Source organism: Sus scrofa, chromosome 1 (genome assembly GCF_000003025.6).
Source record: "Sus scrofa isolate TJ Tabasco breed Duroc chromosome 1, Sscrofa11.1, whole genome shotgun sequence".
Lineage (NCBI taxonomy): Eukaryota > Metazoa > Chordata > Mammalia > Artiodactyla > Suidae > Sus > Sus scrofa.
In genome coordinates, this window is record NC_010443.5 from 160,019,200 (window position 1) to 160,045,090 (window position 25,891).

The window sequence follows — 25,891 nt, forward strand, 5'->3', positions numbered from 1 at the left end:
TGCGTGGTTGGGCCTGATCATTTGGCCATATGCCAATCAAACTTCTATGACAACAAGAAGTAGCCATTGCCATGGAATGAAATTATTATTTCTTTGAATATTCTTTAATTAGTTGCCACAGCAGAGAATATGCAGCCATTTAGTCATAATTGGTCTAATAGACAGTTCTTCAAGAGTAAAATCTGTGTGATGACTTCTCATGAGTAATCACCATTTGGTGAAGTGCCATCTTTATTATGAAGAGATACTGTGCATTTTTAACTTACATATACATAAACACATTCACTATTTAAAAAACTAAAAAAAGGAAAGCCTTTAAGTTTTTCCTCTTTTCTTACCTCCCTCTTATTGACAACACCAGAATATTATCCATAATTATGACTATTGGTCATAGGCATATCTTGCCAGTTTAGAGAATTTGAAGCAACAAAGATCATTCAAGTATTAGACTTATAAATTAATCTATCTTGGAAATTCCATTAATTCAATTTTCCTTTCCTTATAAAAGCCAAAATTCACACATATTTATTGAGCATCTATTATGTGTATGATTCCAGCTAGGAGCTATGGAACTATGAAGAAATATCTCTAAAGAAGGAGGTAGAAGATACCTCTTTACTCTTAATGTTGTCATGACATTTGTTGGAATAAGTTAGACTTTGGAATGATTATATTGTCAAACATTCTTATAAACAGCAAAAATACTTCCATTTCAGGCATGCTGTGCATGTCTTTGACATTTGTACTTTGCGTGGTATTTCACATGGCCAGCCCTACTGCTCTGGAAGAAGAAATGAGCAGTATTGTTATAACTTTATTTTACATATATTTAAAAGACCTAACAGTTTATAGCTTCCCTTACTCTTTTATTGTAGTTATTCACTGATGTGTTTCCATACCAAATATTCTCTCTTTTATGATTCTTTAAACTTAGAAAAATTACATGTATCTTTAGGCTAATTGGACCATTTTTGTTTTGCATCACACTTGAGTAATGCTTTGAGTTGAATATTCTTAGGGTTCTAAAATTAAGTTTATCCATGTGTAATTAGGAATGTTCTCAACTAGACAGCCCTGGTTAGCAAGAGATTGGCAGATTACTCTGAAAAACTATTTAGCAAACCATGAACTGCAATTAATTGGAAAAAGGCTAATTTTTTCTTTAAAATGGGTTGTTTCCATAATTTAAAGTGGCAATACGATTTTTTTCTATTTTTAATTCCTATAGACATTTTGTAAAAGTACAACTTTGTCTTCTGAAAGCTCAATAGTTCCATAATTTTGCACCACTAATGCTTTTTAACACTTCAGTAAGTATTCTTCCTTTGCAATCCCTTTTGATTCATGATGGATAAAAGAAACTAAAGGTTAGTAAGGATAGTTTTGTACCTCTTAAACAAACTGAGACAAAATTAATATCTCGAAGAAACCAAGTAGTTTTCTTTGTGAGACTTTATGACCTTATGTAATTTATTATGCTCTCATTATAACATAGTGCTTTTATTCCCAGAACCATTATACTTAGCATTGACACTTAAAAATGTTCTTTTTTAAAATTCAAATAATGAGAACTTTGCTCCATATTCTATGTCAATATTGGGATTCAGGGAGGGTTTGAACCTAATGAATACATGGTTTTTCTTTTCTTCCTCCCCAGACACCCAAATACTTAATGCTCTCTATAGTCTCTAACTCATTTCTTCATTGCAGGAGTCTTTTGAGATGGGATTTATGACAGTGCCATCTTTTAGTAAATAACAATAAGTCACAGTCTATTGCCTATAATAACTGTAGATGCTCAGCAGCTTCAAATCACCTTTATCACTTAAAATACGTTTTGTTTCTAAATTAGTATGAAAGTACAGAGGAGGTTATTTCTTCAATTAAGTGTAAAAGATTAATCACTAGGCAATTTGTTTCACAATAGAATATAATTAAATGGCAAAAAGGGAATATTTTAAACCTTACATGTCCATGAAAAAACTATTGGAGAAGCACAAAAATCTGGTGCTATTTGTGTATATTTTGATTGAGCTGACACGAAGGTTTGCACATAACAAATCTATTAATTAATACTAGAGTTACTGAATATATCTCTTCCTACTGTAGTTTCCTATGCTGATTCTAGAAGATGAGAAATTTTGTCCATAGTCAGAATAGAGGCTGGAGGGAGAAAAGTGGCAGCAATGGATTTCAGATCCCCAGTGTTCTCACTGTCCTGGGGATAGGAATATACTTTAAAAAAAGAAAGAAAGAAAAAAAAAAAAACTGGGATTTTTCCAAGTAGCATCAGAGTGAAACAAATGAAGATAAAAGTGATATGTTACTTTTCTATTTCTCCCTTGCTCTTATTTTCACTGATCTGCACTCCTGATTACAACACCACCAGATCAGAATGAACAATCAACTGTCTAATTATTCTAGTCACACCAGCCCACAATGAAATCTTTATTCCGTGTTTACAGCAATCTTTGGCAGAGGCTGTCTTGCTGTTTCTAAACTAAGAAGAACTGCCCTTTGGCTCCTCTCGGCATCAGCTGCCTTGGTTTCAGCCTTGGGTGCCAATAATCAGACTTCTTCTTCTTCCAAAGTGGACTTTTTTTTTAGGGTGAAAAGACCTATTCTCATCACCCCCCCATATATTCTGGCTGATTTATGTTCTAGCCACTGCAGCTCTTCCTTCCGTATCTCTTTACATTTTTCCTTTCTCCATAGAACACCACCAGGCAAAGCCCTATTTTAAATCCGAAACTGTAAAAAATGCTTAACTAAACAGTGCTCACTACTATGAGGGAAAGAAAAATACAACTACTGGTTTACGAGTAGAGGGAAGTCAAGGAAATCCCTCCCGCTTTTCTAAGCTGCTAATTTTCTAGCTCAAAAGGCATTCAATAACTTCTCCACCAGGGGAAAACATACGCACTTTTCAGTGGCTTTCTTGATTACTTCCAACTATTTACTTAAATTCACTAACAGCTGCACATCTCTGAGAAGCTTCAGAACTTGGGGAATATTTACAAATACATAAGGGGCTGAGAGAGTACATCTGAATCTCTTTGAGATGACAAGGGGAAACTGTTGCACTATACAGACCGAGAGAGAGAAGTTAACAGCAATCCAAAGGTAAGAGGAAGGCAATACCTTTATGAAAGGGAGGAGGGCAGAACAACTTGGTTAGCCCTCTTTGGACCACCTCTTTGACTTCCTGCATCTGAGAGCAGGCAACAGCCAGTGCTGGGTCTATTGCCCATACTGCTCAACTGTTTTTTGGTTTTTTTCCCCCAGAAGAACATTTCCCTGCTCTGCAAGGATGATGGCATCTTTCCTCCCATTCTAGTCTCCAAACCTTGTGTGATGGTTCCCCTAACAACCCTTTCATCTTGCCTCTCAGCCCTCAGTACTTACTACATTCCCATTGCCTCCCCTGTGAGAACTGGGTCATAAAATTTTACAGGGGAGAAAGGTAGAAGGGGGCGTTTCAGTAGTATAAACACTGATTAAATTCCTAGGCAACTCTCCCCAAATGAAAGATAATTTTTCTACAAGTATGCACAAGAATGTCAAGAATGCTAAGTCATTTTTATGCTTGTACTTTCCTTTTCCATTTTAATTTTACACTGCCACATGGCACTTATGCTAAAAATGTGTCTCCGTAACCTGCAGTATAGCAAACTTTTCACAAAACATTAAAATTGCGTATTTTATAGACTGCCCTTTCCCAGGATGCTCAAAGCATTTGGGGGGATAAGAAATTAGATCATCTCACCACAACTGTCTTATTAGAAAGGCATGGATACTCAGTGAGTTGGCAAATAGGGATAATCAGAAGCACTAGCAAAGAAAGGTCATACCAAAGTCAGTGGCAACAGCCTAAGCAGACTCAGAGCTTGTTTCCAATTTATACTTCCCATTTGCTCTTCATTTGTCTCTCTTTTTTCTTTGGCAGGAAAGGATGTGGCCAGCAAGGAGGCTTGACCTCACCTCCTGTACTTGGCTTAACTCTGACATGCTGTTCTCCCACACCCTTGCCTTTTTTTTTTTTTCTTCATCAGCTGGCCAAACCTGCACCCTGGAGCAGCTCTGACCAGGGGCCAAGCCAGGAGGAGGCAGCCCTAAGTGCCTTTGTGGCTGGAGTCTGCCCCTGACAGGTAACATATCCAGCGGGACTGCGAGAGTCACAATAAGAGAAAAATTAATTTTCACATTGTATAAATACAGGAACAGAAAAAGCTGGTCAAGTAAGGCTTGGAGATTGGCAATACCTCCACCATTCTGGAGGCAGACGAGGCTTAGGAAGGTAAACACAATTATAACGCTGATCTATAGCACTGGTTCAAACCTATTGTGAAGTTGGGACTTTTTGTTGTTTCTGTTGTTCTTAGGTAGATCCAGTTCTTTAAGCTGAGTCCCCGACACCGCCTCAGGTCTAAGGGGTCTGAGGGATAATTTTCTTTGGTGGAGAGGAGCATTAGAGGGGGTCAAGGGACATTTATGGGGGGAGAGTGGCAGACTCATTTTCCAGGCGACCTATAACAATCAGAAGATAAAATCCTTCTCGTCATTCGTGCCAATAACAACAGCGTTAATAATAGTAATAACAATGGCAATAATGCACCATAAACTCCGAATCTACCAGGCGACTCCCCTCAGTCCCCCCACTCCCCCACTCCGTGCTCTGCTGCCAGCCCTCTTACGTCTCTGCCTGGTCTTAGAAAAAAAGCGGTTGTGGCGCTGCCTCTGGGCTGTCCTCCAGGTTCCAGCCCTCCACCCCCGCCCCCGAGGTGGATAGCCCGGCAGAAGCATCTGCTTCAGCGTCAAGTCCAGCCTACAGTCTCCTCTTCTTGCTAGGGCAAGCTGGGATTCCGCGATAGCGTTTTCTTTACAAATCTGCAACTTTCACCCTATCAGACCCCTCGGCTCCCACTCACCCGCTGCTCTCCCTTTACAGCAACTACAGGGAGCAAAGCCTAAACAACCCGCGCGCAATTGAGAGCTTTCCCTGGGAGTGTCATGGCCCGGAGACAGGAAATCCGGGGAGTTGGCGATGTCCGGCAGGTGGCGGGTACGCGAGTTACCACCACATTTTCCCCCCTCACCCCCACACGAAATTGGGCGGGGGTGCAGCGCGAAGCGCCTACTTGGACCAGCCCCGAAGGCCCCTGAGCCTCCCTGGAACCTTGGTCTCTGGTCCCTCTTCCCGGAGCGCGTACTCGACTGGGGGACGCGACCAGCCCTCTCCCACCGTCTGCTGGAGGGAGGTGCAGCCGCCTCTGGGGCAAGAGACGGCGAAGCCAGGGCCGCGCGGCCCCGCAAGCCTTGCGCCTGGGTCTCCCGTTTCCATCACCCCGGCGCGCAGCCCCAGCTGCCAAGAGCGCCGTGTCCTCAGCCTGCTCTGCAGCGCTCCAGCTTTCAGAGAGCGGCCGCCCAGCCCAGGCAGCTCCTTCATGTCCCCTTTTCCTCAAAGTCCGAGGAAGTCTAACTCCGACCGGCTGGCAGGCTGGCTGCGGCGGCGAGTAGTTGCGGGGAGAGCGCGGTGCGGAGCCGGACCGCGCGCAGCGCCCCGGGGCAGCTTCCTAGGAGAGCGAGCTCCAGAGCCCTGCGCAGCCCAGCGCCCGGAGCCTGGGGACAAACACACGGGGGGCCCATCCAACCTTTCTGCTTTACCTGGTACGGCCGGCGACTCTCCGGGGACGTTCGGTCCAGACTCCTCTGAGGCAGGCGTCCAGCTCACATCGCTGCCTCCCCCACCGAGCAGCTGGTGTCCCGCTGGGTCTCTTCGCCCCAGCTCCCCGCGTTGCCCCCGCCCCCACCCCCTACCCCCTCCGTCAAAAGTGTCACAGCTTTTCTGCCTTCGGATCTTTCGCAAAGTGTCCGCGCGGTCTCCAGGAGTTGGGCTGCGATGCCAGGCGCGCCAACCCCGCTGATGCCCTGCCCCGCCCTCCCGCGGTCCCCTGCGCTCCGGCGTGCGTGGGAGAAGAGCCTCTCCTCACGGTCGGTCACCGTCCGCCGAGCTCCGTGCAGGGTCCGCTTCCCCTCCCTCGCGCCTTCCCCAGCCAGAGTGGCTGCCGCCTGCCTGTTCCGCGGGTCCTCATTCCTCTGCTCATGAATATTCTGACAGAGGCTAATGCCGTTGAAGTAAATTGAATTAGCCAATTGGTGCCAGGAATGTGCGATCCTTCCGTCTGAGGAGCTGTCTGGAACCCCACCAGAAGAAAGCAATTAGCGTCCGGTTGGCACCCTGTGGTTTAGACCAGTGAGGGGCAAAATGGGTTAATTCTTTAAATGCAGTTTAGAACTGCATTTAGATGTTTAAACTCCTCTGTTGGCTGAGAGAGTAAGGAAATGTTAAGCGAGAGAGAGGAAAGGGCAAGGGTGGGCGCGCTTCTACCCCCAAACTATGCTTGAAGGTGAAGTGACTTATTCTGCATAGATTATGAACTCTGGAAGAGGAGGTTGGTGAGAACAGTAAAAGACAGGAAAACAGGATTGGAAGGGAGATGTGTATCAACCTGGATTTAACTTTGACCTTGAGGATGCTGAGGACTCTAGTACTTTTCAGTCTGGGGCGGGGGGAGAGTTGGCAGAGAGAAAGGAAAAAATCTCTTTCCGCAAATGTTCATATTGCCTTCCTTTGTCCTCACAGCAAAGCTATAGAATTTTAAGTCTTTGGGTGAAGTAGGGATGGGGCAGAGGTTCCTTAAATGTCACAAGTTTCAAAGGTGGAAGCTGAGACCCCCCCTCCCCCAATGAAGAGAGACTCTCAAATCACACAGCAACCATGACAGTGCCATTCTAGAAGGCAATTCCTAACTATAGACCAAGCATCTCCCTCTGGGGTCAAACAGACAGGATGGACAGGAAGAACAACCTCTCTCTTGTCCTGCCTCCTACTCTGGAATGCCTGGTTCTTCAGTTATTGATTATAACTTGGGTTTAGCCAGAGGGGGAGGGGGTGGGGTGCGGAGGGGGGTGGGGGGTGTTTTTGCCCAGTTCTGCATCGGACTCTTGCTTTATAATCTTCAATGTTTTTAAGATTTCCTCCTCCATCACTGACTTTCTAAATACAGAAAGTTATTTTGATTGAATTGATTGTTAGTAAATGATCTGTATGTATAAACAACCGATAAAACTGTACTTATAAGTTACCGATAAAATCCCCACGTGTGCCTGACCAAGGCAGTTGTGCCATATTTTACTAGGTTTAGCAAGTTGGAGCTTACAGTAATAACAGTGATTATTGTTAGAGCAGCTAATGTTTATCTAGAACTCTACATGTAACAGATAGGCATTAGAAAAGTCATCTTATTTAATCTTTGCAACTACTCCATTCGGTATACACTATTATTTCCCCATTTTAATAGATGAGGAAGGTGAAGCTCAGAAAGGTAAATCATGTGTCCAAATTATGTAGGTCATAAGTAGTGGAGACAAACTCTGATCCAAAGCAATCTAATGAATATGCTCGAGGCTTCAGGTCACCAGCAGCCTATACTCCCTCCTTATCTAAAAAGACAACAACAAAAATAAATAAATAAAAGAAGAGAAAAAAGTTAAAAAGAGAGCTAGTCTCTTGATGTTTTGTTGAAGTGATTTGTCTTTGTCCTTGATGATTAATTTCTTACCAAAACTTGGAGGGAGAAAAGAGGGTTTTTTGGAGGGGGATAGTTACTTTGCATGTTAACTTGATTGGGCCATAGGGTGCTCAAATATCTGGTCAAATATTATACTAGGTGTTTCTGTGAGGATGTTTTTGGATAAGATTAACATTTAGGAGTTCCCGTTGTGGCGCAGTGGTTGACGAATCCGACTAGGAACCATGAGGTTTTGGGTTGGATCCCTGGCTTTGCTCAGTGGGTAAAGGATCCGGTGTTGCTGTGAGCTGTGGTGTAGGTCACAGATGTGGCTCAGATCTGGCGTTGCTGTGGCTCTGGCATAGGCTGGCGGCTACAGCTCCAATTAGACCCCTAGCCTGGGAACCTCCGTGTGCTGCGGAGCGACCCTAGAAAAGGCAAAAAGACAAAAAACAAAAACAAAAAAACCCAAAAAACATTTAAATTGTTAGACTAAAACAGAGTGCCCCCCCCCCCCCCGTGTGGGTCGGCCTCATCGCATCAGTTGAAGTCCAGAATAGAACAAAATGGCTGACCCTCCCCTGAGTAAGAGAGAATTCTCCTGCCTGATGGCCTTGAAACTGAGACATCAACCTTGCAGATTTTGGACTTGCCAGTCTCTATAATTACATGAGTCAAATCCTTATTGTTTACCTCCTGTTGGTTCTATTTCTCTGGGGAGTCCTGACAAATACAGAATGGTTACATTTCATAAGTGCTATTATTTGTGAAACTTCCACGAATGTCTGAATATTTCCATCTCTCAACACATTGTCTTATAGGTAGTATATAATAAATATGTTTTTTTTACTTAAGGCTTTCCCAGACTTCTTATTAATAAAGGAGGAACTATGTATATATATATGTATAATATGTATGAAACATTATCGGATTTAAATAAAATTTTAATCTTTGAAGAACTGAAAAGTGGACTATAATAGATTGGCTTAAAACAAGATTTATGGATGTTGTATTAGGGGAAATATTTAATATTACAATTTTGGGGTAAGTTATCAGGTTAAATCTCTGAATTCAACAGTTGTTATCTATGAAATGCAAAATCCATTTCTTTTTTTTTTTTTTAACATTTATTTATTTATTTATTTTAAGGACCACTTGTGCTGCATATGGAAATTTCCAGGCTAGGGGTCAAATCCGAGCTACAGTTGCCAGCCTACACCACAGCCACAGCAACATGGGGTCCTAGTCCCATCTTCAACCTACATCATAGCTCACGGCAACACCAGATCCTTTGACCCACTGAGCGAGGCCAGGGATCAAACCCACATCCTCATGGATCCAACTTGGGTTTGTTACTGCTGAGCCATGACGGGAACTCCAAAGCACACTTCTATTCAAATATTTTCCATTGAATTTCACAGTTAAATCACTCAGAACAATTGAGGATCTGCCATATTTTCTTCTCTGAAACTATGGGTAGTGTAAAACCCTTTGTTAAAAAAAAAATATACTGATTTATCCATGAACTAAGCATTAAGATTTTCCTCATCACTATTCCTTCCTTACTCTCTTGGATCTTTCTTTTATGGAAAGTATCCCCTTAGGATTTAGAGGGAACATTTCACAGGAGAGTCTTCAGATGTTAGAATGTTTACTTATATGAATATGTTAATATGATTTTAGGACCCATAAAATGCTATCAGGATGAGTGCTTTCTGAATGTGCTCCAGAGTTGCAGTGGGCAGTGTTGGAGAAGGAACTCCAGAATTGGGGCTGGGACACTGGCACTGGGTGCAGGAGCTGGGGCGATCTTGGATCAGCCATTCACTTTCCAGGTGGACCTACTTGATACCTCTACAAAGTGAAAATAATAATACCATATTTATTGGGTGCATCGCTATCTACAAATCACTCTCCCTTCTGTTGTCTCATTCTACCCTCCTGGTAACCCTATGAGTTCAGCATTGGTATCCATTATTTAATTGATGAGGGATCTCAAGCTCACAGAGATTCAGTAACATTCACAGCTTCTCTTAGGTACAGACACTATAGGAACTTGAATCCAATGACAAAGTCACCTTCTCAGTGAAGTCATCTTTGACATCTCCCTCTGTCCAACCTTCCCTCTTGCTGCTGTGTGTGGAGCATCCACCCACCCACCCACACACATATACACACATTCTTTTTCCAGTAAAAACACAATCTCCCCCTTTGTACTCCCTTAGGACTTCTAAGATACACAGGAAACAGAACATAATGTGTTGTCTCTAGCTCTAATCAAAAGCCATCTGAAGTCAAGTCTCAAACTTTGTCATCATTTTTGTATCCCCAAATTTAGTCTAGTGGGAGGGGCCCAGAAAGCCCACTAACACTGGTTCTGTATGCTTTCGCAAATATGTCCCATTGACCTCACTAGGCTATTAGGATTAAATGAAATAGTTGGCAGGTGCTTTGGAAATTTAAAACACCATGTAATGATCTTCTTCTCCTTATCTTTCCCCTTCCCCTTCTTCTCCTTCACTTCTTCCTCTTTGTTATTAAAAAGTAGATTCAGAAATAAAATAATAATTTTATTCTTGACCTCTGGCTGATAAACTCCATGGATGAGAAAGCAGTTTGATAATTTTGTCAGCTACTGTTATTTAGGACATGGATGGATACGATTTGCTCACATTATAATTATCTGGTTAATAGTAGTACTAAACTGGCCCATTAAGCAAGAAGGTATTAGTCTGGGAAAGGTGAGTGAATGTGTGTGTGTGTATGCATGCGCATACATGCGTGTGTGTGCAATCTTTCTGCAGTTTTAAGAGTGTTCTCTGTGAATGAGCAGCTTCAGCCACAGCATATCTGTATTTCTCTAAGGAAGGGATGCTTTTCTCCTATGGGATGATCTTTATTAAGAGTTCCCAAGGTTGAAGAGTTAATGACAGAGCTGGGGCTCCTGATCCTTATTTGATGCTATTTTCACTACCCCACACTGACCCTGATTGGCAGCCACTGCCCATATGGTGTGGTTTATGGTTTTACAATTGAGATGAGTGATAAGCAGCTCAATACTTTGTTATAATTAGTCTCCTGAGTCAGCTAATACCCTTCTAATGCAATTTCATGATCTAGATTATTCAGTGTTACCCATTCAAGATATTTTTGGATTTAAAATGATTATTAGTAGAACTGGTGACAATGACACACTAAAAACACTTCTGTGGCTTCATAGCCTGTGTTACCATAAATATTCATTATGAAACAGTTGTTTTGGTTAAATATATACGCACATTCACAAAATCAGAAATTCCCATTAACCTATAGGTTCTTTATTTTTTCTGTGGCATTGATGTAGAAATCAAATGATGCTTCTAGACTGATTTACTAAGGCCATTCCAGGTTTCGTGTTACCTTGCTTTTGTTTTTGTGTGACACATACATTCATTCTGTCCTTTGAATTCATGGGCTAATCAGTGACTTTCATTCTCAGAAGAAATTGGTTCCCTCACTGTTGCTGCCTGTCAATTCATGTGTTTCACTGTGTTTATGAATATAATAGAGAAAAATGCACCCACCACCATCACTTCCAAGGAGAGCTAGCCATAGAAACATTCAGTACTTTTGACAGCATTCTAGAAGATGACGCTGCTGATCCATTCAGTTGAATTTGACAAACTTGAATACAGTGTCCTTGCTGTGGGCATGGTAAATGTTTCAAAGAGAAATAAAACCAGTGACTGCTCTCAAGGAGGTTATAATCTTGGAGAAGGCTTTATATTTAGCAAAGTAAGATCTAAGAACAGAACTGGATAGTTTCTATTAAAGAATGGTACATTAAGTGCTGTGGGAGCCCCGGGTAGAGCGAGATAATTTTCAGTGGAGAAAGGACAGAAGAATGTTCCATGGAAGCAGTGACGGTTGGGTTCTGAAGAATGGATATTCTTTTGCTGTGGAGAAAGGGTAGAGTGACCGTCAATGTTCAGGGGTGGAGGCCTGGGAAATCACAGGACGATTCTGAAGGACTGGTGTGATTGCAGTCAGCCCAAGTACACATGTGGTTAAAAGGACATAAAATGAGAAATGGGGGTGGAGCCCAGAGGGCCTTGGGTACCACATGGAAAAATATATATGTTTTCCCATAGGCAAGGAAGGAGGTATTGCTTTAGAGCCAGGGAGTGGCACAGCTACAGCTGTGTTGACATTTGAGTGTGGAACGTTTTCGGAGGTGGGAGACTGAAGGGATGAGGACCAGCTGGGAGACTTGCAGTAGCCAAAGTAAGATGAAATAATGGCCTGTACCAGGTATGTGGCAGCAGGACAGGAAAAGGGGAGTAGAGATAGAAAAATTTCATAGTATGTGTGTCCACAGTACATTGAAATAATGTTTTCTTCTGCCTAATCATGGATGCTCCTGTCTCAGTGAAACTCTCTGTTACACATACACACACCCCACATGTGCACACATGCATATATATGTACACAAATGCATGCACACGTACATGTGCAGTAGACACACAGTGAGCACCTCAAGAGTATGGTTGGCATTTTTTTTCTCTTTGTATTTCAGCACCTAGCACAGTGCCAGACATTTTGTTGGCACTAGATAATTGTTTGCAGAATGGAATAAAAAACAATTGATGTGGGGCATCAGAGAAAATGAGGAATTGCAAAATATTGATCCTGGCTAATGTTGGATTTTGGTAGGCACACTGTAAAAATTCTCCTGTGTCCCTCATTAATTGGCATTGGACAAAAGAACATGTCTGGGGTTCAAGATGACTTCTGGTTATAGAAATGTCTGAGAAGATGAAAAAAATTTGGTGGAGCAGATGGCGGCCATAGCTGGAAAACCTCATGACTAGAATATATCTCTTCTCTGAGGTCAGAACAAAACTCATGCGAACTTCAGGACACTAAAATGTTTTCCTTTAATTCTTTAAAAGGTGTGGTGAACAAAATTATAGTCCCTCAAAGATGTCCAAATGCTCATCCCCAGAACCTGTGTTAAGTTCCATGGCAAGGAGAATTTAGGGTGCTAATCAGTTGACTTTCATATAGGGGGATTATTCTGTTTTATCCAAGGAGGCGCAGCATAGTCACAAAGGTCCTTAAATTAGGAAGGGGAGACAGAAGAGGCAGACTAATGTGATGTGAGGACTCACTGGCCATTTCTCCCTTTGAAGATGGTGGAAGGGGCCTTGAGCCAGTGAATGGGAGGGGACTCCAGAAGATGAAAAAAGCAAGGAAACATTTTCCCCAAGATCCTCCAGAGGAGATCACAGCTCTACTGACACTTTGATTTTATCCTAGTGACACATCAGATTTCTGACCTTCAGAACTTAAGATAATAATTTGGTGCTGTTTTAAGGCACTATGTGTGTAGTAATTTGTTAACAGCAGCAATAGAAAACTAATGCAGAAGGATAACCACCTTGCTTTTGGATTTATTCTGTATTAGGGTACATGATGCCTCAGACTACATAAGCTATGGTTTGTGTAATGTCCTAGATTCAGCCACAAAAAAAAATGTTTTGTTATAAAATCCCAGGTCTTGGGCTGAATATAATAGACGTGACATCTTTAGTGGTATGAAGGCAGAGTATACTTTTTGATTATGTCATTCTGTGTGCAATGAAGAGGCTAATGGTTTTAAATTAAGCTTCCTGCACAGCCCCTCAGATAGTTCTTTTAGCTGGACACTAGCATCTCCAGTTGTGAAACACAGCATGCATGCACAAAAATTACAACGTGTGTTGATAACCTTGTCTGTGTCACCCAAATTGCTCTTTGCTGAAACAAAACGATCATTTACGAATTTTTATTTTTATAGTTTACTTTCAAGTGATATATCTTTTGGAAGAATGGGTTTGATTTCTTTTTTACTTTCATTATTGATATTTGTATTGCAAATGTCATGCGAGATTATTTAATCCTTCAAAAATGGTAGTAATAATATTAAATGTTATTTATCTCCATATAAAAACATTACTTGTCAGTAACTGAGTAGGAATTCCTGTGTTTTAGCAACATATGGTTTTGGCCTATTATTTAGTTCTGATGCTTTTTCGAAGAAGAGAGTAAATGGCAGAAAAAGTGTTTAAAATATATTCACTGTTCAACTCACATAGACACTCAGCATGACATATATGCATAATGATCACTCCTTATTCATAACAAATCCTTTAAAAGCTAGGCAAGGTGCATGTTATTTAAAAAAGCACTAATTCCTAAAATTAACATGGCCTATAAATTAATTTTTGAACATAAGCCTCTGGTAAGTAAGTCCTCACAGATAGAATTGCTATGATTTTTGATATTCAACTGCACCAAATGTGAAGAGAACATAAAGCAGCCTAAAAATAAGGTATAAAGTAGGATGACTAATTTTATGTGGAGAGGTTTTACAGATGAAGGGAACTCAATTTGCCAGTCCCTTTGTAAGTAAAAACTATTTGTTATTCTTGACATTATTCTGAAATCCTTAGGCAACAAGTAATTGCAAGAAACAGCTCTAAAAATGCTTATTGATAACCTATTAAAGGCAAAATTGTACATGATTTAAATTAGAGGATTAGCGCTATATCTGAAAAATTAATAGCCACTAATTAAATATTTTTCTTTCAGTGAAAAGCATTAAGAAGTGAAAGCAGTGGAAAGTAGTGACTGCCTCTGGAGTCTTTCTGTCTGAGTTTGAATCTTGGCTCAGCTACTTGCCAGTGACCTTGAGCATGTTAGTCAATCTTGTTGTGCCTACATTTACCTATCTGTAAAGTGGGCATAAATAGTACTACCTGTTTCATAGGGCTCTTATGAGGATTAAATTGGATAAGCCATGAAAATTGTTTAGCCCCCTCTGGTACATTAAAGATGACCTACTCTTATTTCTATAAGAGGTATACATGTGTTTCTATGCTTTTCGATATCACGTTTGTCAAGAAAGGAGGTTGAAATATCATCTTTAATATTATTTGTATCATTGTTATAAAAAAAAGTCAAGAATTTTCTAATATAAGGGGCCTCAGAGACAGTAAAACCCAACACTCTTATTTTATTATTGGGAAAACTGAGGTATGGAGGATCAAAAGAACTTGCCCAAAGTCATGCCATTTTTCCTATCCATGTGCATACAGGATCTCTCTCCTTTTCATATGAACTTGTGAACCAAATCAACTTTATAGAAGCAATCAATCTGATTCTTGCTCTTGCAGGAGAGATCAAGCTTTGTGGGATACACAGAGAGGAGAGAGAAAAAAGAATGAAAATTGAACATTTTTCACAGGAGGACTGTGTGCACTGAGCCATCCCATTGAGAATATTTGGAAAGGGCCCCCTTTTTCTTATAGGAAAAGTGGTGTGGTCATGAATTTATTGCTGTTTCTATCATCAAATGGACCTGGAGCAAGTTCTTCATTTTTTTTTTATTGCATTTTCTCATCTATAAATCTAACATCAGGTAAAACTACCTCCCAGTGTAGTCAGGAGCTCCAAACAGCTTCAGCTATGAGAGATGTACCAGAAACAGGTTGTAGATGTTACTGAAATTGCAAAAATTGGCCTAAGACGTAGACAGAGGCACTTAGTGCTCTGGGTGGCTCTGATTCTTACAACTTCTTGGGGTCAGTTGTCTGCATGAGTACCCTATTTTGGAACAGAGACTTTTACATATGACTCTTTAGCAGGTCAGAGTCCATTACAATGGAAGGTTGAAGGGAAGAGGAGGCAGCAGATTGTGGAAGAGTGGGGTGAGGGTGAAAAAGGGTAAGGAGTAGCAGAATGAGGAAGAAAAGGAAGGGGACAATGCAATCCTAACAGCTGCTTTGTCTATTTTGCCTCTCATGTATTATAGATAGACAAGAATAGAATAAAATAGAGAAGCAAAGAAAATCTGGGAAGTTTGTGAAAGAGGAAGGGAGCACTGCAAACATGGCATCAAAGTCCCATTTGTTGCAAGGATTCTTTTAACAAGGGATAGAAACAAAACTGTCTAACAAAAGATTATATGGCTTGCACCCTGACTATCAGCTCAATTAGGATGAACCCAAGGGAAATATTTTTCAGTAAACCATATTTTCCCAATAAGTTTGATGTGAACTTAAGGTCAGTAGAGAAAATGGATTTATTTTGGAGAGCTTATAGGAGAAAAAGGGACAGGACTTTTAGGAGAAATTTGTTGTGATTCTGCTTAGCATGTTTATAACTAAAAATGCTCACCATTCTTTCCAGAAAAAAAAAAACAGTGGCATTTAAACAATTGGATCTTCTTTTGGGATGGTGATATTTTGGGAAAAGAAAAAGAGATATTTGGGGATGTAGAACCGAACCCCGGGGAAGATGGAATTAAAACTACCTTCTAGGAATTTTTCACTTAAAAAAGGAGGACCACAGTCTATGACAGAGCTGATGAGTCTGATGATGACACCAATGATAACATTTAGCATTTATTTCTTATTTACTATAGGACAGAGATGGTAGCTAACATTTGTATATATTATATCATTTAAATTGCATCATCAGGAGTTCCTGTTGTGGCCCAGTGGGTTAAGGATTCTGTGTTGTCTCTGCAGCAGCTCAGGTCATTCCTGAGGCACGGATTTCATCCCCAGCTCTTATAGTGGGTTAGGGATCCAACACTGCCCGCTGTGCATAGGTTGCAGCTATGGCTCAGATTTGATCCCTGGCCTGGGAACTTCCATGTGCTTCAAGTGAGGCAAAACAAAAACAAAAACAAAAACAAAAAAAACCAAAACCCTGCATCATCACAGTTTAAGATGGCTACTATTATTACCCCACAGATGAGCAAAGTGAGGTTTAGCAAGGTTAACTGATTTTACCAGAGTCCAAAGACAAAAAGATTATAGGTGCAGTTGAAGAAATTATTCCAGTTAATACGCAGTTAGAAGTCTTTCAGATATGGATAACAAGGCATAGCAATGATTGCTATATAGATGGTGTAGAGTCGTTGTGAGGAAGAAGGGTGCAGCTGCATCTGTTAGGGAGGGCAATCCAGAGTGAAACTGAAAAGGACATACCTGGTGCCACCTTTCCTTATCTATGCAATAGTGCCACCTAGAGGTTGAAGGCAGGATAGTATGAAGGGGCCACAGAAAATTTGAGGGTAAAAATCCACAGGGTTGATGGGAAATGAAGAGAGTCAAGCAGATATGGTGGATATGAGCCAGAAGAGCTGTCAAGGACAGTGCCAGTAAGAGAGTTCCTGCTGAACAAAGGAGCTGAGAACCTTATTGCCGCAGGAAGGACAGGTCCATAGTTAAAGAAAGAAAAGAATAGATCTTCAGCAGTCATGAACTGGGGAGACACAAGACAGTGAAGATGATTAACCTGTGGAACATGGCACTCTAATACCCTATGTAAGAATAAAGGAGAGGAGAAATAGGAGAAGAGGGAGGAAGCCTTGGGAACATAAGAAAAGTCATCTATGCCTTTACACAATCTGTAAGGCAAGTAACTCAGGAAGGTAGGAAGCTAATGAAGCTGGCTTCTGGAGGCAGTACTAGATAAAGTGTGGAATAAGGGCAAGATTCACCATGGGCATTCTTGCATATTAAGAAATTGCCGATGTGCATAGGCAAAACATTCTCTGACATCAGCCTTACAAATGTTGTCTCAGGTCAGTCTCCCAAACCAACAGAAATGAAAGCAAAAATAAACCAATGAGACTTAAACTGACAAGCTTTTGCATGGCAAAGGAAACCATAAAAAAAATAAAAAAGGCAACTTACAGAATGGAAGAAAATTGTCGCAAACAATGCAACTGACAAGGGCTTAATCTTTAAAATATACAAACAACTTATACAACTCAACAGCAAAAAACCAACAACCCAGCTGAAAAATGGGCAAAAGACCTGAATAGACATTTCTCCAAGAGGATACATAGATGGCCAACAAGCACATGAAAAAATACTCAACATCACTGATTATTAGAGAAATGCAAATCAAAACTATTATGAGGTACCACCTCACACCAGTCAGAATGGCCATCATTAATAAATCCACAAATAACAAGTGCTAGAGAGGGTGTGGAGAAAAGGGAACCCTCCTACACTGTTGTTGGGAATGTCAATTGGTACAACCACTATGGAGAACAGTATGGAGGTACCTTAGAAAACTATACATAGAACTACCAGGAGTTCCCGTCGTGGCGCAGTGGTTAACGAATCCGACTAGGAACCATGAGGTTGCGGGTTTGGTCCCTGCCCTTGCTCAGTGGGTTAACGATCCGGCCTTGCCATGAGCTGTGGTGTAGGTTGCAGACGCGGCTTGGATCCCGCGTTGCTGTGGCTCTGGCGTCGGCCAGGGGCTATAGCTCCGATTCGACCCCTAGCCTGGGAACCTCCATATGCCGTGGGAGCGGCCCAAAGAAATAGCAAAAAGACAAAAAAAAAAAAAAAAAAACAAAACTACCAGATGATCAGCAAGCCTACTCACAATAGCCAAGACATGGAAACAACCTAAATGTTTCCCTCAAAAGATGAATGGATTAAGAAGATGTGATATATACATACACAATGGAATACTACTCAGCCATCAAAAAGAACAAAATAATGCCATTTGCAACAACATGGATGAAACTAGAGACTCTCATACTAAGTGAAGTAAGTCAGAAAGAGAAAGACAAATACCATATGATATCACTTATATCTGGAATCTAATATATGGCACAAATGAACCTTTCCACAGAAAAGAAAATCATGGACTTGGAGAACAAACTTGTGGTTGCCAAGGGGGAGGGGGAGAGGGAGGGAGTGGGATGGACCTGGAATCTGGGATTAATAGATGCAAACTATTGCCTTTGTAATGGATAAGCAATGAGATCCTGTTGTATAGCAGTGGGAACTACATCTAGTCACTTGTGGTGGAGCACGATAATGTAAGAAAAAAGAATGTATATATGTATGTGTGACTGAGTCACCTTGCTGTACAGTAGAAAATTGACAGAACACTGTAAATCAGCTATGATGGAAAAAATTCAAAAATTAAAAACAAATAAAAGATACTAATTTATGTTTCAAAAACAAAAGAGAAGAAATTACATGTGTGGTTTGATAACACTTATCAATAGGATTAAGTTTATGGTTAGGGTTGGGGTGGTTAGAGTTAGGGTTGAGTTGAGTCAGCAATTGTCCTCTCTTGTCCACTTTCCCACTCACTTTGTCCCTGGCTAATTGGCAAACTTCAGTTCCATCTTCAACACTTCACTTTTGTCCTTTGGAGGGAACTCTTTTATCACTTCCTACCAATAGAGACCTCTTGCGCCTACGTCCATGGTGGCATGTGCGTCATCGGATGCAGTTGTTTCTTTGCACATTTAGCTTCACAGTAAGTGAGTGTAGGCAGTAGGTCTTGCCATCATCTGTATATCTCAAATATATAGTACAGTATCTACTAGAGAGATAGTCAGTAAATATTTTAAAAAAACATTTCCTAACTTCTGAATGCTATGCTTTTTCCCTATACAAAGATAATAGCCCAATTAATTTGAAGAATCTATAAAATTTTGTTAATATCTGTGGTGGAGGAATAAGTTCACTTTAGAATATGTTGAAATTAAAAAAATACATAAGCCAAAACTCTATTTAAAAAGATTAAGGAAGGGTGGAACATCTCTTATTTCAGCAAGAGAGAGAATGTTTACAAGACGGGATAAGAAGGCTTTCAAAGAGGAAGTTTATTCGTATAAAAAAACAATGAAGAAATTAGAGCATGAATAATAGGAGTCAAAGAGCAAAAAAGAAGATTTATATATAAGATGAAGTTGATGGGGAAAGAAGTCAAGCAATGGCAAATCCATCTGATTTTCAAGCAGAGAAGGGGGTGCTTGATTGGAGAGGAAAACAAATAGATTAAATGGTGCTGAAAGGGTTAGTAATGTGAATAATGAAGTGCTTTAAAGAACTGTTTCTAGAGCAGGAGAATCTACCCTCTGAGATTAAAGGTTGTAGAGAAATGATGGAAGAGAGACCAAAGAAGTAAAGCCATTAATGGAAAAGAAACCTTTAATCTCTGAGAGTGGGGAGAGGTAGAGTACCCACGAGGGGAGGATCAGCTGTCTTGAGTCAGCTTTCTTGGGAGGCACCCTCTTTGGGTTTTTTTTTGATCATCCCACTATTTTCACTTAGTTAAACCCAGCTCACTTAATAAAGTCAAGCCCAGATACTCCAGAGAAAGAATGACTGAAGAGGGTCTGAGTGTGTAAAGGTGTGTGTGTGTGCGTATTTATTTTATAAAGGAAGAGCCAGTTCGTTTCTTACCATTCAAGCAGTTCTACAAAGAACATTATTATTATTTTTTTAATAATGCTTTTATTTTTTTTTCATTATAACTGGTTTACAGTGTTCTGTCAGTTTTCCACTGTACATCATGGTAACCCAATTACACATAAATATATACATTCTTTTTTGTCACATTATCATGCTCCATCATAAGTGACCAGACATAGTTCCCAGTGCTACACAGCAGGATCTCATTGCTTATCCATTCCAAAGGCAATGTCTGCATCTGTTTACCCCAAGCACCCAATCCATCCTACTCCCCTACCCCTTGGCAACCACAAGTCTGTTCTCCAAGTCCATGATTTTATTTTCTGTGGAAAGGTTCATTTGTGCCATATATTAGATTCCAGATGTAAGTGATATCATATGATATTTGTCTTTTTCTTCCTGACTTACTTCATTCAGTATGAGAGTCTCCAGTCAGAATGGCCATCATTAATAAGTCCACAAATAACAAATGCTGGAGGGGGTATGGAGAAAAGGGAACCCTCCTGCACTGCTGGTGAGAATGTAAGCTGGTATAACCACTATGGAGAAAAGTATGGAGGTACCTCAGAAAACATACATAGAACTACCATATGACCCAGCATCCCTCTTTTGGGCATATATCCAGACAAAACTTTCCTTGAAAAAAGACGCATGCACCCATGTGTTCATTGCAGCACTATTCACAATAGCCAAGACATGGAAACAACCCAGATGTCCGTTGACAGGTGATTGGATTAAGAAGATGTGGTATATATACACAATAGAATATGCTCAGCCATAAAAAAGGACAAAATAATGCTATTAGCAGCAACATGGATGGAACTACAAAGAACATTCTCGATAGTATCTTTTGAAATATCATTTACTGTTGGCTCCAAGTTAGCAATGTGATCAAGTTCTTAGGGATGGCAAACAAATCTAACTTAGATGGCTTCTTTCTGCATTTCTGAAACTGGGGTGAACAAATAAATGTTCAAAGTTCTTCATGGCCCACTGGAGGGGAAGTGAGATGACCTATAGAGAGGAGGAGGCAGGTAGTAAAATGTGACTTCATTGATATTTCCAATGCCTACACAGAATTTGCAGGAGAATTCTTCCCACTGGAAAGCTTGGGAATACCAAAGAAGGTTAAATTAGTTTCTTTGTACTTCTGTAGATCTTGTTTATGTGGCGGCAGACAGATGACTCATGTTAGTCTTAGGAAAAAAACAGGGGAAGGTGCCAAAGGAGGGAATTTTGTTAGGTTTAGACTGCGAACAACTTTTGGATCTGGTAAACACAGTTTTTCTTTAAGGTCATTCAAAACTGTGGGTACCAGCCAAGCCACTGTAATGTATGAAGAGTCTACACAGACATGAAAGGCATCTATCTTTATTCTCAATGATGGAGAAGAAAAAAAATGACAGGAATAAGAAGTTGTGTCATAGCTCTTATTATATTGTGGATTTTAGATTTTTTTCAAAGGCAAAAGCTAGGGTGATAATCAGCTATCTCATTTAAGACTGATAGATTGGAAAGGTGGAAAAGAAATATTGGTAGCCTAAATCCCACATTAACATAAGCACACACTGTCCCACTGGTAATAAGAAAAAAGAGTCAGTATTTGATATATAGGAATTATTCCAGGAAAAACTGACTATGTTATCCTCAAACAAAGGGATCAATCCTAAAAATGTAAGAAAATGTAACATATTAAAAATTCATTCAACAAGGGCAAGGAGAGTAAGAATTTGGGCATGCAGTTTAGAGTGATAAAAGAGGGGAAATTAAATAAAAATGGAAGGACAGGTATAGAAAAAATAAATATTGGACATTCGCAAGCCATTATTAGAGAACCCATGTTTAATTTGATTTGTTGAAAAAAAAATTTTATGTTGAGCCCTATGAGGAATCTGGGCAAATTTAAAGATACATTTTGCTACAGGCTATAAGCAGTGGTGAGTTGCTACCAGATTTTGTCTGATTTTCTGTTAGGGGAGTAGGATGTGATAACTAGGGGGCATGCTTCTTGTTTTAGCTGCCTAAAGAAAGAATGTCTGCAGAGAACAAACATTTTGGAAAGCAAGAGGAGACGTATGACTAGAGGGATGTGGCAAGGGAGATGATGGAATAGGGAGATAAAGGCTGCATTTCTTATAGGGAAAACCAGCAAAGTCTCACAAAGAAATGTCAGCGAAGGTTTGTACTTACAAAACAGAAATTGAGGGATTTAATGTCAGAACATTTAAATCATCATTAAAACATTTCAGGAAATAAACAGACCAGGGCAAAGTATCAATGTCGTATGCAGTGTTTTATACAGCAGGTTTCTGCAGAGAGCCAACGTGATATTCCCAAGGAGGTTCCATTTACCCAGGAAAAGTGTTGGGAGGAAACATCCCATCTCCTTAAGCGTCACACAGCAAAATGCTTTTTGAATTAAGCAAGCAAGATTATAAGGGAAAGAAGAGGCAAGTAGAAGGGACCAAAATTAGGTTCTTTTTCAAGAGAAAGAGCATACATGAAAAAAGATTTGAGATAGTAACATCTTTTTAGCCTGGTGCAGCTTAAATGGAGAAGACAATGAGTGATCTATTAGACTCCAAAAGTACTAGTAAGATGAATGAAACAAATAGAAAAGTAAAGATGAAATAAATGGTAATTTAAAGAAAATGGAATATGAACATATTGTGTTTGTAAGAAATTGATACAGTATATTTCTAGAAATATAGTTTTGGGAAAAATATAAACCTGTGAATAATAATCTATAAAATATCTGACTATGAATTAGTTTTATAATTTATACAGTGATAGGAAATTAAGGGAGTTATTTAAATAAAATACCTATAAACACCCAGAATCCTCTAATATTTGGATGCAATAGGATCCTAAGCTATCCTATATGGATCTCCACATGATAAAATTTCTAGGATTAGATACATTTAAAAGTAAGATCTTTCTAACCACAATTTTGCTTAGATTTCTCTGAAGACTCAGGTATGCTCTAGGATGGCTGGAGATGCAGCATGCCACTCAGGAGACTCCAGGAAACCTGTCAAAGCTAGACATAAATAGATAAAAATGAGTGACCATTTCTGTAGCCCATACTCTATGTCAAGCCAAAATAACAAACAACCACAAAATCTTGTCAACCAGTTATTTCATTTCTACGACTCTGAGGTCATAGTTGATTAATTTTTCCCCCATCAGAATTGGCCAAATCTTTAGGTATCAAATAGAGAATATTTTTGTCCTCACTTGGGAATGTGCACTAATGGTTGGATTATGCCAAAAAACAAAACAAACAAACAAAAAAACCAAAAAACCAAAACAAACCAAAACACCTCAAACCACTAGAAAGTTTTTTTCTTAATTAATATTGTGAATGGTCATGTTAGGAGAAAAAACAATGGGCTGCAGTTTGAACAGACTGTTTATGAGAAGAGTAAGTAGTTGAAAACTGGAACATCACAGGAAGATACCGTCGCCAGGAGGGCACAACAGGGGTAATGTGAGCATAAGTCAACTTGTACATTTGTACGTTTGTGACTTATGGTAAGCGTGGGGGACAGCTGGACAGCCTGCTCCATAAGGGATGTGCAGGCAGATGCACCTGCTGGCTGTTATCACAAAACAAGCTCTTCTTCCCAAGCCTGTGGAGCTCCAGGGCAGCAGGATGCAGGACAAAGCTAGCTGCAAGAGGTCTGGGCTGCTACCCTGTGGCAGTTGTTGGCTGGGCCTGTCACTCTGGTCTCAGGGCTGTTCAGTAATGGGGGGCACCTCTTAACACACCAGCTGGTGGATGCGAGTCAGGCTACCTCAGGAAATGCATGCTCAGTCTGCCAGGGCACTGTGTGTGATCATCCAGCGATAGCACATTTCTTTACTGTTGGTGTGACTGACAGGGCAGGAGCCTTGGCCCTGGGGAGCATCTCCAGTCTCAGCCAAGCCAGGCCCTGCCGTGCAGATTCTCTTACACCGTCAGGTGCCTATTTCAATTGGACTTTGTCACTCAGATTGTACTTTCTGGCATTGTTGGAAAAGGCCAAACCTGTTTATTTTGTTTGGTTTTAAGAGAAATAGAAAGGAAGAAAGAGAAACTGAAAGAGAATAAGTTTTTTCAATAACCTGAAGTTCAGTGTGGAAATACAAGGATGCTAGCAATAACTACAGAACTCTGTGCAACTCAAAATTTTAATATAATTCCTCCAAAAAAGTAATCACTCAGCATCCTTTTGTGCATCTTTTCAGGATATAGGATTTAGGGCATTCAGACAAAAGAATCACCAATCCTTAAAGAACAGAGAATTACCAAGATAGGGGCAGGAGGAACAGCAAATAATGAATATGATTAAAATAGTTAATATTTTTTTACTACATACCCTTGAAATATTGTCAGTCGGTACCTCTTGCTGGTGAGACAGATGAATGTGATATTACAACACCCCATCATTGCCCAGCAATGATTGCTCCACGTTGTTGTGCTCTCTCTCAGAGCGCAAGGCAAGGATTTTTCATTAAATGCATCATTTACAGCTTGCTGCAGTTGTTCCACAAAGTCAATACATATCCTTAACAGAGAGCAAAGAGAGAAGCATGAGAGAGGAAAAGAGTGACAGAGTGTGCATCCAGCAGTTGTCAGGAGTCCTGAGTGTGTATTCCATCTATCCCAGCCTCACGGCCAGCGGCTTTGATTGCAAGCAAAGAGGAAGGGGCTGTGTCCTCATATCTATCTACCCTGATCTGGGTTCCCAAGACAGTGGGGTTCTGGATCGGGAGTGAAATGGGAAATAGCGAACAAGTACAATCTGGAGGGAAGTTAATAGACCAGCTAGGATAGTCTCTTCACATTATATTCCCCAAAGGTACAGGACATATTTTGCTCAGACGGAGTAAAATGACCATGAATGACTTTCCTCTTTCCCAGCAACTATCAAAACCTACTGAAAGTAGTGAAGTTCCCTTTTCAATCATAATTTAGGCATCAATATATGAAAATGTATAATGGTTTAAACTGACATTTGATGAGAGAAGTTGCCTTAACTTGTCATAGATTTCTAAAGTTATGCCAAGTATACATCAGTAACTCAGATGATAATTCACTTATTTCAGAAGCAATTTCTGAATTCATACTATGTGCCACACATTGTGTGAGGGAAGAGGGAATAAAAATAAATAATAAAAAGCAGACACTCTTCTCAAGAAACTTGGGTTGAGCAGCTAAACAATCATAAGGCCGGAACCATAGGAAGAAGGCACTTGTCAAGAATTCCTGACAAATAATTGTAATGAAGTCAATGTAGTTCTGTTTACAAGGAAATAATTATATCGGCAACATATGAAATTTAATTCATCAAAAAATTTAAGTCAATAGAAGGAAAAACTGATTTTTATTATTGTATTGTCATTATATTGGTTCTATAGATTGCTCTAGCTACAAAAATGAAGCCCTTGGTTTTCTTCTATAAAAATTTTAAATGATTTAAATTTACTGTGTTATTAATATAGCAGGCTGAGTAAGTTAGGCATGTGTTCAAGGAGAAGAAAAATGAGTGTGAAAATTATGGACATTTGTCCGTAGACCTTGAGTTAATTCCTACTCTTTCAGTCTTTTCAATTCCTTCATTTTGCTTTGCCTCAGAATCTGCTTGGGAAAGAAACCTGGCTATGTCTATAAGGAAAAAGTACTTCCTAGGATACTGTATTTTTAGGGTAATTTCCCTCATTTTTTTTTTCCAGTGGCTCTTGGTGTAGAAACAGTGTGAAGGGACAAACTCACAGAGTGTTTATGGAGAAAGTGAGGACACCAAGAGAGAATTATTTTAAAACAAAAATCTTTCACAAGCACAAACTTATTTTTCTTTTTTTTTTTTTTTTTTTTTTTGTCTTTTGTCTTTTTTGTTGTTGTTGCTATTTCTTGGGCCGCTCCCGCGGCATATGGAGGTTCCCAGGCTAGGGGTTGAATCGGAGCTGTAGCCACTGGCCTACGCCAGAGCCACAGCAACGCGTGATCCGAGCCGCGTCTGCAACCTACACCACAGCTCACGGCAATGCCGGATCGTTAACCCACTGAGC

General features: G+C 40.2%; 1 protein-coding gene across 1 annotated transcript in view; it reads right to left on the reverse strand.

Annotated features, from left to right (window-relative positions):
* The window catches only part of CDH20 (cadherin 20), a 207,895-nt gene extending 202,109 nt beyond the window's left edge, over positions 1–5,786 (reverse strand). Inside the window, exon 1 of the mRNA XM_013993290.2 lies at positions 5,665–5,786. The gene's annotated coding sequence lies outside the window, so the exon portion shown is untranslated. The remainder of the gene's footprint in view (positions 1–5,664) is intronic.